Source organism: Hemicordylus capensis, chromosome 2 (assembly GCF_027244095.1).
Source record: "Hemicordylus capensis ecotype Gifberg chromosome 2, rHemCap1.1.pri, whole genome shotgun sequence".
Classification (NCBI taxonomy): Eukaryota; Metazoa; Chordata; class Lepidosauria; order Squamata; family Cordylidae; genus Hemicordylus; species Hemicordylus capensis.
Window position 1 is genome coordinate 129,093,186 of NC_069658.1, and position 14,992 is coordinate 129,108,177.

At 41.4% G+C, this 14,992-nt stretch overlaps 1 long non-coding RNA gene across 1 annotated transcript; it reads left to right on the forward strand.

Annotated features, from left to right (window-relative positions):
- The first annotated feature begins 12,489 nt into the window (after window positions 1-12,489).
- Window positions 12,490-14,534, forward strand: LOC128346929 (uncharacterized). Its single transcript, XR_008317299.1, has 2 exons — window positions 12,490-12,790; window positions 13,890-14,534. It is a non-coding gene; the product is annotated as an uncharacterized LOC128346929 (long non-coding RNA).
- Window positions 14,535-14,992: the final 458 nt, after the last annotated feature.

Sequence of the window (14,992 nt, forward strand, 5' to 3'; positions counted from 1 at the left end):
CTCTCTGGGCCACCCCAGCACCCCCAAGCACACTTATGGGGCTGCTGAAAGCTCCATTATACCTTATGAGGAAAAACCTTAAAGACGTGTGAACTTCAACAATTCGCCAAAAATCAGCCCTCTGCCCAAATCCTTTGAAAAAATTCAGATAGCTTCCTTGCCCCAACCCGGCACTACCACCAACCCCACCCGGCACTAGGACACCCCTTTCCCCCCGATGTGAAGCAATACAACCTTCATGGGGGAAAACCTTAAAGACGCGTAAACTTCAGAAATTCACCAAAACTCAGCCCTTTGCCCAATCCCTCTGAAATTGGGGTACTAACCTCCACCCATTAGGCACTACCATTCCACCCCACCCTTTTGATCCAGGTCCCACGTTATGCCCCCTATCTGCCCCAAAGACACTAAAATTTCAAAAATTCACCAAAAATCAGCCCTTTGACAAATCCCCCTGAAATTTGGGTGGTAGCCTCCACCCATTAGGCACTGCCACCCCACCCCACTATTTAGCTCCTGGGACCCATTTTTTACCCGAATCGATTCAGATTCCGATTCGGATTTAATCCGAATCCGAACCGAATCAGGGGTGATTCGGGTAGCCCATATTCAGGCACAGAACAGAAAGGGGGTGATTCGGTTTGGGTCCCAAACCGAATCACCTAAAACCCAAATTGCACACCCCTAATACCCTGTTAAAGTCACTGGGGCCTCTAGTATATTTTTTAAAAATGAGGAGGGGAACCAGCACAGACCCTAGTTATTAAAGCCACTGGGGCGGGCTACAAGCAAGAAGAAAATCCAAAGAAGAAGAAGATGCAGAAGAAGAAATTCAAAAAAGCAGCACCCAGTTAAAGCCACTGGGACTACTCGTAGAATTAAATATACATTAGAAGGGGAGGAGGGAAGCAGTTGTTGCCACTGTAAATTAAAAGGAGGGGGGGGAAATAGAGAGATATAGATAAGCCAGCAGGCACTTTCTGAGGCGGGTCTCACGATCAGTGAGACCCGCTATTGCCGGTTTTGCAGGGAGAGTGGGATAAGTCCACTTTCCCCACAGACGAGCAGGGCGGGAGCCCTGGGCAGCTGGATCGGCTGCCCACATGACTGCTGGCTCCATGACGGAGCCGGCAGGGGCTGGGGAGTTCAGGGGCCGCGAGGCCCCTGGAAGCTCCAGTATGCCCTGCACGAGTACACAGGGCATACTGGGGAGACCTCCGAGCCGGGAGGCTGCTTTTCAGGCTCCTTCCAGAGTTCTACTTGTGAGTAGCCATGGCGCAGAGCCGCGCCATGGCTACACACGACCCCAAAACCCGGGTTTGCGGAGTGCTCTCTCCACAAACCCAGTTTAAGGGGCAGGCTACTTGAGTGGGTTATCTGCTCAAGAACCACTGGGCTTGCAGCCGAGCCCGGTGGTTCACACAATTGTAGGAAATTGGGCTAGCGGAGGCTAGCCCAGTTTTCTACAATCGTGTGAATAGCCTCTCTGTCTTTCTCTCTGCTCACTGGGCCAGGCACCAGACCACCACTCTGCTCTCCTCTGCTCCTGTGCTGCTACAGTCTCTGTCTTTCTTTTCTGATATATCCTCCTCATCAAGAGACACTGACACACTGTAAGGGCTCTCTGCCTACCAAATCCACTCCCTCCTTTGGCCCCCGATCCCTGCTCCCTCCCCCCAGCCAATGGGGGCACAGTTGCCCATGCCAACACTCAATTTGAATGATAACAAGACAACTGAGAAGCAAGGAGATCTCAAGCCAATCAGAAGCCAGTTCCAGAAAACCAACCAGCAAGGGGAAAACAAGACTCAAAATGGCACTCGAAATACTCAAATCAATTTGATCGCAAAACAGAATTTTCTATTCAAACCTGAAAGAGGCCCTTTCTTTTAGGGGGATTTTGGTTTGAGTTCAATTCACTTGGAATGGTCCATTTCAAGCTCAAATAAATTCAAATTGAATCATTTTGCACATCCCTAATAACTAATCAGTTGGGCTGCTACTCTTGTTGCTAAACGATAATTATTCCCAAACTCTGGCAAACCTAAAACAGAATATATCACTCTTTAAGGATGAATAAATGACTCACTGTTAACATTCAGATTCATTCCTGGTTTGGCATGTCTCTTCTAGAGCACAGAATTGCCAGACTAATCCTTTTGTAATATTCACTATCTGGAAACATTTTCAAAATTTGCCACCCATCTCAATCTATATTCTTGAACTATTTAATATCTAACTGGGTAAAACTCCCTGAGTTCAGGTTTAAAGCAGGCAGTAAAGCACCAGTAACATACTGCCAATGGTGCATATTTTTGCTCTTCTGAGGTCCCCCAAGTTCCCATAATAAGAAGAAACATATAATTGCCTATAACCCTCTTTTCAGACACCAAGAGCCAGCAGCAACACAAGGATTTTCATATTAGGAGGCCTGAAAATCTCCTCCAACACATTATCAGGTTACGCCCTTTCCTAGAAACTTAGTATGACTGACTAAACAGGAAAATGTTGTTCTTCACTCGTACACCAAAACAAGGTGAAATAAAAGCTTATTTTCTCCCACAGTTATAGAAAGGAAGTGATAATAAGGGGTTCAAAAATGGCTCATTTTAACATGTATTCCTTTGCATATTTAAGAACTTACATACTGCTTTCCAACAAGACATTTTCAGAGCAGATTACATTCCAAAATTTGGCTTGCAAATGTATTTGAATAAAGTAAAGGTTCTGGCTGTCTTGGACTCAGCTGTAGTACAAAACAAAACTCTTCGCCAGAAATACCTTCCTCCCAGAACAGAAGCAGATGACAATGTTTGAATTAGGAAATCTGCTCCTACCATGCAGATTATTCCCAAATAATCAGTGGTAGAGATCACATGGAGGTCCTAGGTTCAAGCCTTGTCATCTCCAAGTAGGGTTTCAAAATACACTTTGCTTGAAGCCCCGGAGAGCTGATGCCATGCAGTGCAGAAAATACTGATCTAGATTAGTGTTGTGTGTGCCAGAGGGTTCTGTCTTTAGCTGTGCTTTTTGGACTAGCTCATGTAGTTTTAGGGAGCTGGGGCTGTTTGGTGGAGATTCCGCAAATCCTGAGTGAAACAATAAAGAGCAGATAAGTTTTAAAGCTGTGTGTTCCCTCCATTTTTCCTACTATAAAGACAGCAAGGAACCAATGGTCTGGCTCAATATAAGGCATATATTCATATATTCATGTTTTCTAGAAAGACTCCTGTGCCTTTAATGATTTGATGCATTGGTGTTTATTTTCTCATGGGCGGGGGGAGTCCTACCAGAAAAAACAGAAAATAAATGGGTAGTGTGTCTTTCCTCTTTCTCTCATATAGATTATTTTCAACAGAGGCTGAAAATTCTTGCATTTTTCATCCTCAGAAGAACCTTCAGTTTTGCTCCAAGTTTCATTTTAGGTGAAATCTGTGCCAAGCCTAAACATTCTGCATAATTTGGAGATTGCTGCCCAGGCAAAACTCGGAAATAACCATAATAGGCTTCATTATATAATGCACAGTTCTAATGTAGATCATAGAGTCTTGTGGCACCACTGCTGCAGATCCAGGAGCAGCAGAGCCAGTATAGAGTGTTACCAGATAAGCTGTGTTTTGGGGGAGCACAGAAAGCACCCCTCTACATGCATGGGACTGTGGGATCACAGTCTGCATTTGGGATGTTTTAGTTCATGGGCTCATGAACTTGTCACCTGCCTGGGTTTTAGCAAGAGTAAAGAGTGTGGCCACATGCCCCCATGTCAGAACAACAAAGACCGAATGGGCCACCCCTGCCCCTCTCTTTTGCAAAAGAGAAGGCACTAACTGGTATGCAGACTAGTCTTCAAAAGGTGAACCTTCCAGCAGAGACAATGGTAAAACATTCTTTGGAAGTCACACAAGATAAGTGGTGCAATTCCTAACCTGTCCTGTACAATTAAGTGGCAAGGACTCAGGGAAATGAGTGTATCAAAACTGGAAAGGGATAATCTTATACCCCTAAAGGCATCCTGCTCCTCAGATATGTAATCTGGCACAGCTCTCTATTCAACCCAAGCAACACATTTCGCATAACTTCACCTTGTCATTGTTGGTCAAGATCCACTCAACCAGATTATGCTCAAGTAAGGATGAGCCCCTTTGTCTTTCATGAAATTTGCTACCTTCTGGGTAGTCAGCATGGCTGGGAAACTGCCTCCAAGCACATTTTGGGGTATATGTATCCCTGGTCAAAGCACATGGCCTCAGTATCTGTTTGGATTTACTATCCACCGACTCTCAAAGTGAGTGGTAGCTTTCACTCCTTACCCCTTTCCTCCCCATCTTGCTGCACTTCCTTCTGAGGAGACCTGCAAGTGCAACAAATGCAGCAACAGACCAAGGACAGGTAAACTATCCCCTTGTCTCTCTGAGAAGTCTCCTCACCCCCGTCTTTTTCCCTCCTTCCCCGCCTTTAAGCACTTTCCACAGCAAGCCTTAAGTCAGGCTCTATTCTAAGCACCTTAGCCAAGCCAATCTACCTTCAATTTGAACTTTAAGCTAAATTACTTACATCTAAATTATTTCCATCAAGATTCTTGCTCAGAACATTAGTTAACATTTTATTGCCTTGTCTAATTAACCTTTGCCTTCCTGTACTCCCATTTATCCATAATAAAACTTTTGAACTGCATTTCTGCCTCCTCGTCCTTTTCCAAAATGCAAAACTTGCTCAAATTGATACTGAACCCAAACTGCTCCCTCTAGCCAAGCTAATTCCCCATGCTAAGCCAAAAACATAGTTAGAGCATCTAGCCAGTACTCTGAGGCAATTTTAGTAACAAGAGATTAGACTATAGTACTACCAGCACTATTGCAATTTTTCCTATCCATGACTATGGGAAGAATTAAAGTAACACTAGTAGTGCAATCTCTACTGTGACTCCATTGATTCTGGGCTTGCAGCAGTGGCATCTCAAGTTCCTACCATCCACATTAGAACTGAGTATCATGACAAGGTACCTGGATTAGAGGAATATTCAGGGATTGTCTGTAGACCCATTAATTGTCATCCAATTTTACCTAAAATTAGAACTGGCACCCATATTTTGCCTAAAGCAAAATCCAAAACAATGTAGAGGATTATTCCTCAGGTGAAATACCTGTGGAAATTTAAGAAAGTCAGAAGAACTTCAATAAGGTCAGCAACATTTCTCAGGGTGGCTCCACATATTCCTAGTCTACCACCAATATTTTTTCTTGTAGGGCAATTTAAGGGTTTCTCCTTAGGTGAAACCTTTGAAGGATTTTGAGAGAAGCCACCATATCATCAATCTGAGTGACATAATCTCTCAAGGGGACATGGACTCATTTCTTCCTAAAAATTCCTCCTTGGGATAAACATTTGATGAATGTTGAAAGCAGCAAAAACAATCTAGTTTGGTCTAGATTAGTCTAGTAAATTTTATCAGGATGGTTTTGCACATCACTAGCTTGCAGCCTTGCAACATTTTGAAAATATAGTTTTCTCCTCAAGTAAAATCCAGCAAGGGAATAACTAGACATGCAGAAATGGCTAATCTAGCAGTGAAAAAGTGCTGTTCCTTTCACTGAAATTGTCTTACAACGGTTTTACATCAAGGTGTTAGAACAGAATTACAGAGGAACGTACGTCCATAAGTTGTCGACATTTTTAAAGGTAAAGGTGCCGTCGAGTTGGTGTTGACTCCGGGCGACCACAGAGCCCTGTGGTTGTCTTTGGTAGAATACAGGAGGGGTTTACTATTGCCATCTCCTGCCCAGTGTGAGATGATGCCTTTCAGCATCTTCCTATATCGCTGCTGCTCGATATAGGTGTTTCCCATAGTCTGGGGAACATACCAACAGGGATTCGAACCGGCAACCTCTGGCTTGCTAGTTAAGTCATTTCCTCACTGCGCCATTAGGTGTCTGTCAACATATTTAGGCAAGTGGAATTTATTGTTTAAAAGCCTGAGTTTAAACATTTTGATAACCGAGGTAGAAAATCTAAATGACAACCTTCCAGCCCCTCCCCTGGAATATGCGCCCTCCCCCACCCATCCACACACCCTTCATTAATCAACATGGAGCACAATCACATTTCATTCTAAAAGAGTTTGTGCAGAAGAATATTTCAGCAGATTGAACCTCATGGGCTAGATTTGTTCTCTAGAGTCATTCCAGTTGTGACTTATTCTATCATGAACACTTATTATTACGGGAGATTTTGAATGGTGTCCAGATGATGTTCTCTACATCCCAGGTAGAATTACTGCTACTCCCATGAAACATCCATTTCTTTTAATTGCTCAGTTATTCTGTCTTGATAGTCAGAATGAGGGTGTGCAGCACTCATGCCCAGCAACAATCCACCTATTGAGCATGGTTCAGTGGACGGTGGGTGGCTCTCGCATCCAGCAGGAAACAGCTGCCAGGCTCGGTGGTGATGGCGCCAACCCAGGAGTAGGGGGTAGGCAGCCTACCCCAAAAATTATCCCTCAACCTCTGCTTTTAAAAATTGTGCCACAAAGAAATCAACAATAAAGGTTGAAGAGTATGATACTAATGCACAGTAAACCTCCACCTCCCAAATTTCATGCATTGGCAGGGCTGCTGTAAGAAGTGATTGCAAAAGGGGAGGGAAATCTGAAAATAAAGCAAGTACTGTGGGCCAAACACACCTGCTATAATAAGGATATCCTTGTGATTAATAGTTTTTTAAAATTGAAGTTTCTTTTGGTTTACTTTAGAAAGCATGAAATGCGTTGATTATCAAAACAGTGTGGCCGAGAGAGGTATCGGCCTGAGCAAAGCCCTGTGAGCCCAGGGCCCAGATATTTTAAGTACCTAGAAGCACCTCTACTTGAACAACCCCTTCCCTTTCATCCTTAATGGCATCCTAAATCTGCTGAGTTTAAGTTGTCTTATAGTAAGGCTGCCGCAATTGGAGAAAGAAGTTTCCATTTGCAATTCATGTTTCTCTGATGCATTGTATATCAGCAAAAATGTCCTCAAGTGTGAAAAAGCCCAAGATCTTTTCTTCACAGAGGCTGTCCAGTCGATAGGATTTTAATGAAAGTTTCATGATTTTGAGAAAATGTCGAAAGCCTCAGGTCTCAAAACTCGCAATACAACCATGAACATCTTAGGTATTTATTTCTGTTCATCATTTCGACAGCAGATGAAAGCTTGATGTTCAACAAAGGAGGAATGAAAACTGAATGCCATTAGAAAGAAGGACCAAAACCCAACACTGTTTTGCTAGACCATTTGAACAATGTTGAAAGTAATGCAATTTTTCCCTTTAAGCTTCTGTGATCTTTAAACCAGTAGGGCATAATAAAGCAAATCACCTATTATAGCTAGAAGTGCTATTTTCCTCCTTCTTAGGTGTGAAAATAGTTTTTGAAAGTAATAGAAAGGACAAGAAGCTCGGGAAGACACTATACTGGACATATTGCCAGTCGTGATCAAGTTATTTTATTTTTTTACCAAAGGGAACAATACATTAACTTGTTGTTTCCACACAACAAGACAAAGATAAGCCAAATTTAAATCATGCATGTCAAGACAATATCATGTTAAGACCAATCCTTTTATTAACCATCCTGTAAAAAGCCAATGGGGTAGGAATCCGACCTCTTCCAGAAGAAGGTGACACATGGTGCTCAGCCATTATCGTTATAGGATAGGATTGTTGCTAAGCAACAGGTCTCACATAATCTTGTGTAGCTCTTGTATCTGAGGAAAATTGAGGCAAAGAAAAGTTTGGGAAGCTAATGAGGAAGAAATAGCTTCAGTGCAGAACAATCAATAGTGCACCTGACCAGAAAATAAACTATTAATGGGAACAGGGAAAGCAAAGCTACTTAGAGAGACTCAAAGGCAAATTTATTATCACCAGGTGTGTTTAATTGGCTGCACACTAATTTCCCTTTTAGCTTGGTATTCTTTCAGGATGGAGATACAGGCCTACAGCTACCTCAGCCCTGGCTATAATAACTTACAGAGGATTTCTGCTCAGTGACTTTAACAGGTGCAGCAAATCAGCCAGTGCTCTGATCATATTGTACTCTGTACCCCTTAAGCATTCAGTAAACTGCTCATGTCCTATAATTGTGCTGAGAGAATAGGGGGGAAAACATCAATTCTGGCTCATGCTTGGTGGGAAATGCCTTAAAGAGAGTGTCCAGAGTTATTTCACCTTAGGTAAAAATCAAAATGAAGTTTGTGGGTCCTCCTTAGAAGAAAGTACAGAACTGTCAATGGGACACCCCCCCCCCCAAAAAGAGAACATTTTGACAGGACTAGCAAAAAATTTCACCTCCCTAGGTTGTCATTGAATTTCACCTCATGAAAATTTAAATCAGTGTAGGGTTCCTCCTTAGGTCATAGCTCTGAGGGAAGCATTTTTTAAAAAAAAAAAAAAAATCAGCCTTAAAATAAGATGAACCTTTTTGAATAGCATACTCCTGATCATTTAATGAGTGCTAGTTATCTGTTATCATATTGGGCTGTGATTCAGTGTCTGCAAAGGATTGTATATATGGACTTGGTTTTCTTTATTTTGTTTCTGAACAGCACCCCATCTGTCATCTTAGAAACCTGCTCTTTCACAAGTTTGTAATGGCCCTGACAGTATATAACACTCAGATGCTGGGCTGATTAATTGAGAATAACAGTTATGCTCTGTGTACATATTGAGAACTGTCAGTTCTCAGGCTGAGTTTTTGGAGGGGAGGAGGGCGAGAGAGATGGCACTGCTGGACAGGGCTGGAATGCCATTCTCTTCTCACTTCCCCTTTTCAGAAGTTCTGGGCAGTTTTTACAGTCTATTTCCTTTGCAAGGACAAAGCCCTGAAGTTTTCTGGCATCTTTGTAATAATCTGTCTTGAACTTACTGGCATGAGACTCGGGTCAATCCAGTGAGCTATTGTGAAATGTCTGTCCTCAGGGCTCAGAGGCCTCTTTTGGGAAGGAAGAAAATAGGAATGTCAGCCCAACAACCCAAAGGCAGTAAGAGGCCTCTGAATTGACCAGGTCTGGTATCAGTATTAGAGGCCTGATCTCTTGTCCTTCCTTAATTAACAGAGAAGTGGTTTCTGCCATGAGCCAGAGACAACACCATTTCAGGTTTAGATTTGGGTATAGCTAGCTCTGCTTTAGATACATGTTGAGAAGGCATTGTGGGGAAACAGAAGTAAGCACAGTTCTAGTCTCAAAGCAACTTCAGTCCAGCAATGTGAATTTCTAAATTAAGTCTCTAAGCAATCCAAAGTACAAATTTCTACTATTTAAGCCTCCACCCCAACAGACAGATATGATTCAAGGCATTTTCCAAAATACACTTGAAATTGACTACAGGGCACAGGGAACAAGTCTGTCCACTTGGGAATTGAGAGGCATGGTAGGTGGAGCTGACAGTCTGCAAAGTAACTCTACACACCTTCACCTCTTGCTTTATCTGCGGGGTCCTTCCATAGTGTGCAGCAAAAATGCCAAAGTATCCCACACTACCATTTTCAACATTCTCCCCAAGTGCAACTTTTAAAGGATGCATATACTACACATTAAGGGTGAATTGTCAAGAAGAAAACTGAATAATGCCACCGACTGTATGAATGAAACTTTGCTGTTCCTTATTAAAATCGCTGTAAATCCCTCCCTCATATGAACTCCTCCCTACTCTGTGCGTAGTGAAGCATGAATACAATGCCATTTGGAAAAGCTCCCGGTGCAAGTAAACCTCAAAAAAGTAATTTTTCCAGGGGCTACTATCATCTGTAGTGGCATCTGCAAAAACTACATTTCTCAGATCTATTTGTGCCGGACATGCTACTACACTAGCAAAAGCAGCAGAGACTCAAGCAAGAGAATAGTGAGAAAGAGCAAGAACAATAAAGCCATAAATCAGCATAAAGGTGATATTGGAGAACAAACAAGAGAATAATATAACCAAGTGGGACAATCTAAAGGGTGAAGAAGTGACTGATCCTTGACAAACTCTTGAGAAATGAGAAAAGATAAAGAAAGAGGGTCACTGATCAAAATTTTCAAGGAACAGTGACAAAGTTATGATTGAAATTAACCATGACAAAAAAGTACTGAAGGGAAGTAAGAGATGAAGGAGTGAGAGGTCAGCTCTACCAAATGCAGAGGAAATATTCAGAAAGCCTTTGGAATCCCACTTTAGGTAAAATCTAGTGGTAACTAGCTTTAGATCATAGAAAATTACTCCACTACATGGAGAATTCCAACAATACTGTGCTCCCAGAAGCCCAGTATTTTTTTAAAGTGATAGTGAGGATACCCACAGTCCTGCTACCGATGATAAGCAGCCAACTGTTTTCATCACTTTCATCTATCTATCTATCTATCTATCTATCTATCTATCTATCTATCTATCTATCGTATTTATATACTGCCTGATATTCTTCTATTTGAAGTATTTACTGTCCAGTCTTGATGACGACCTAATTTGCAAAATGGCAAGGTACTGTTACATCATTTGCAACATCCGCTTAGGTTTTCATTAATGTTTTGCTTTCTTTTTTCCATGATTCCTGTTTTATGTTTGTAATGGAGGGTGCTCTGCTCTCTTTGGCTTTCAGTAAGATCTATCTGGAGTTGTTGTTGTTGTTGTTGTTGTTATTATTATTATTATTATTATTTACATTTTATATCCCACTCTTCCTCCAAGGAGCACAGAGTGGTGTACTACATACTTGAGTTTCTCTTTCACAACAACCCTGTGAAGTAGGTTAGGCTGAGAGAGAAGTGACTGGCCCAGAGTCACCCAGCTAGTCTCATGACTGAATGGGGATTTGAACTCGGGTCTCCCCGGTCCTAGTCCAGCACTCTAACCACTACACCATTTTAACCTGTCAATATTGCGTTACAATCTGTTTGATTTATTATGCTGAGTTTTTTGTAAGTATGTATGTTTTACTAAGTATTGGTCTATGACCGCAATAAAGGATGACTGACTGACTGACTGATATTTGTATCTCTAGGCGGTGTACATAATTAAAAGAAATATGAAACAGAGTAAAAACAATTAAAACAATGTAATAATAATAATAATAATATTTATATACCACTTTTCAAAAAAAGTTTCCAAAGCACTTTACATAGAAAGAAAAACAAACAGATGATCCCCTGTCCCCAAAGGCTCACAATCTAAAAAAGAAATATAAGGTAGGCACCAACAACAGCCACTGCAGGGATGTTGTGCTGGGGTTGGAGAGGGCCAGTTGGAGAGAGCCAGTTGTGCATTCCCAGAGGGCTGGGGTTAGAGAGGGCCCCCCTGGTAAATATAAAAGAATCATCACTTTGAAAGGTGCCTCTTTGCTCAGTTATCAGGGGTAACTGCTAACAGAATATTTCACAGGATAAAGAAGTTAAAACCATTTTATGGGATAAAAACAAGCAGTTTAAAATTAATCTCAATTACAAGCCTGAGAGAACAAGTATGTCTTGAGGGTCTTCCTAAGAGCAAGCCGAGATGGAGATGCTCTTATTTTGACAGGGAGCATGTTCCCACTTTTGTGGGTGATCCTCATTAAAGTGATGAACTTCCTGCCCCATTTTTCCAGTTTGAGGAAGCAGAGGCATAAATGTGGGATGCAGCTGAGCCTGCCATTGTCTTGAACCACAAGATGGCCTACCATTGTCTCAAAATGCATTATTGTATTTTGAAGGGTGGGAGAGACAAAAATAGCAAGACCAGCTTGCTGCTAGTACAGTCTTTGTCCTTAGAAATCGGTTCTATTATGAATATTTGCACCTTCCATTCTCTCAACAGTAAAATATATTTCATTCAGTAAATTATATTTCACTCAAAAATCCACTCTCACTGTGAGCTGTAAATAAAACACAGAACCTCCAAGAAGCTGCCATCTAGAAAATGAGCTGGTGCTTAGCTATGTAACTATTCCCTTCAAACGTCCAGGGGGAATTGCATTGTAAGCACTATTCCATGCTCTGGTGTCTGCCATAGTGAGAGATGCTTATAGAAACCCACCTTTTGGTTGAGGGCAAGAAATTGCTTATGCATATGCTAGTTCACCCTTGAACAATGTGACACTATCATTAAATCTCTTGCTGAGTGACAAAGCAACAAAAGATTTTCTTCTCTGTGAATGTCATACAGAGTATTATAATGTAAAGGTGGCAGTGATGGTTACTGATGGGGCCAGGGAGTCATTTAAAGGTAATTCCATGGCATTACACAGTTGGTGCTATGCTTTGAGCAAAACCTCTATACACTATTATCATAAATTATATACAGGGAAACCTCACTATTTGTGGAATCACCATCCACATTTTTGCATAGCCACAGGTGTCTAATTGACACCCATTTTCATTATTTGTGGACTCTAAAGGGTTAAAAACCATGAATCCATGGTTCCTAGAGGGCTGTAAGTGACCACAAGGTCACTTCCTGCTGCCATTTTGTAGGCATTTCTAAGCAGCATGTAAGCAGCAGCCATTTTGTGGATCATTTCTGTTTTTAAAAAGACATTTTTTTCTGTGGTTTTCCACGGTTTGGGGAGGCATTTTTTTTACTGCTTGGGGGGCATTGCAGGGCACAAAGAGGACACAAGGAGACCTCACAGAGCAAAGTACAGCTGTTTCTTTGCCCATTCCCCACCGATTTTGAGACTTTTTTGCCCTTTTTATTCAACCCAGGAACCTAACTCCTCTTTCCCCATAGGCATAATGCCTTGTTATTCACGTTTTCGTTACTCACAGTTGTAGGTGAAGAACAGAATCCCGAGAGCAATGAGGTTTGCCTACATTACTTTTTTATTACCAAGATTGCAATCTGGGTAGCATGTTCCCTATGTAAACAGGAATAGAGGATGCAGAAACTTCTGAGCACATTTTGCCTTCAGCAGAGTGGCCATGCTACAGCAGCTTTAATAGGCTCACTGTGCATGCATGCAAAGCCCTTTTATTTCCATAGGTGGGTACATTTGGTATGTATATTTGGTATGCATATATATTCCCAAAGGTGGCACTGCCTGAGCATGCTAAAACTCCATGTACCAGAACTGTGTAATATTCCAAATGTCTCTGTGGGAGTTCATGAGGTCTCCACAATTATCAATTGCCTCCTACCCCTCTTTTTTTTTTTTTGTCCTTTCATTCTATTTACATTTGCGAATAATAAGTATTCAAGGCAGTCTACCAACTTTGCATTACTAGTGAAGACACCGCAAGATTTTCCAATGGCATGGCTGAGCTAGCAGTTATACTTTATTCCAGGGCTGCAAAACCTCTCATCTCCTCTGGCTGCTGTTGGACTACAACTTCCATCATCCCCAGCCACAATGACCAATAGTCAGGGATGACAGGAGTTGTAATCTTCTGCAGTGAAGTGGAAGTTGGGAAGTCCTGCATTTCCCCCTGTAATTCACGAAGTCCCACCAAGGTGCAATCCTATGCATGCTTACTTGGGAGTAAATCACATTGAAGGAAATGGGATTTACTTCTGCATAAGCATGTATGTATGTATGTATGTATGTATGTATGTATGTATGTATTTTGTTAAATTTATACCCCGCCTTTCATTAAGAAAATCCCAAGGCAGCTCACAATAAAATTTAAAAGCAAGAGTATAAAAAAGACACATTAAAACATTGAACTAAAAATATATATAAACAAATCTGATTTAAAAAATTAAAAAATTAAAACACAAGCAAAAAACAGTACGAAATACAAGAAGCAGCAGCATAGACAATCATATAAAAGCCTGGGTAAAAAGCCACAATTTCACATAGGCTTGTGCTGTAAAGATCTGTTTTACAACCACAGTCAGATCATGGTGCTTATCCAAATACATTGGAGTGGATTGTTCCTAACTTCTATCTGTTCTTCCCACAGAAGTGCTGATGGAGAAAGTCCTATGCTGCAGTGGCTGAGGAGTGGGATTACCATTTATTACCATTTTTATTCCAGGATATGGATATTTTTATTCCATGGGCTGTTTAAAAACAATAATGTATTGCAGAGTGAATAATGGAGCTGCACTGCAAAGGTTCTTAGTTTTGACAAGACCAAATCATCTATTCTAGCTGAAAAGCTAACCAAGCAATTGGTCTTATACAGACATGTTAAGCTACCTTATCCTGAGTCAGACCTTTGTTCAGCTAGACCAGTAAAGACCAGACCACTGATTGGCAGCTACATTCTAGGTTTTCAGACAGGGTTTTCCCAACCTTGCCTGAGGTGACAGGAATTGAATCTCAGTTCTTCTTCATGCAAAGTGTGTGCTCTACCACTTAGCTATGGTCCCATAACCATCCATCTCTACTGACAAAGTAGTCTTATATGGAATGTTGAAAGCATAGGAATGGCTATACCGGCCCATGCCATCGATCCAGCCTCAATGACAGTCAGCAAGAAAAAAACACAACAATGAAATGATCCATGTTTATTTTGAGATTTTAGTGTCCAGAGGTTTAGGAACTCTGTATGCAGGAAATTTCACTTCTGGACCATCTTCAATAAAGGCAACTAAGAACCTGTCATCTTTGGTTCCGCCTAATCCTTAGTGACTAGATTGAACATTCAGAGGCACTGAATAATTATTGGCTCTGGCTATATTAATTTTAGCACAGTATATTGAAGCTGTGGAAGTCCCCTCACACAATCCCACCAACACACCTCATTATTTGCACTTTTAGGCAAATACAGCATGTCTGATATTCTAATTCTAGACTCCTGCTGACCCTTCATTACCTTTCCATTAACTTCTAGCAATTATGATGATGTTGCCTAGTGATTTCCTGGCATACAGTAATTAAGTGGAGACTACATGTGGACTGTGTTGCTTCAATGTAAACTCAATCACATCAGAGTGAAAGAATTCCTTACATAACTTTTGAAGATAGGTAAGCTAGCCTCACATTCAATATTTCCAATCTGTACAATAAGGTAGACTCAATTCCTGAAGCTAAAGGAGCATTTCTTTATTTAGAAAGTTA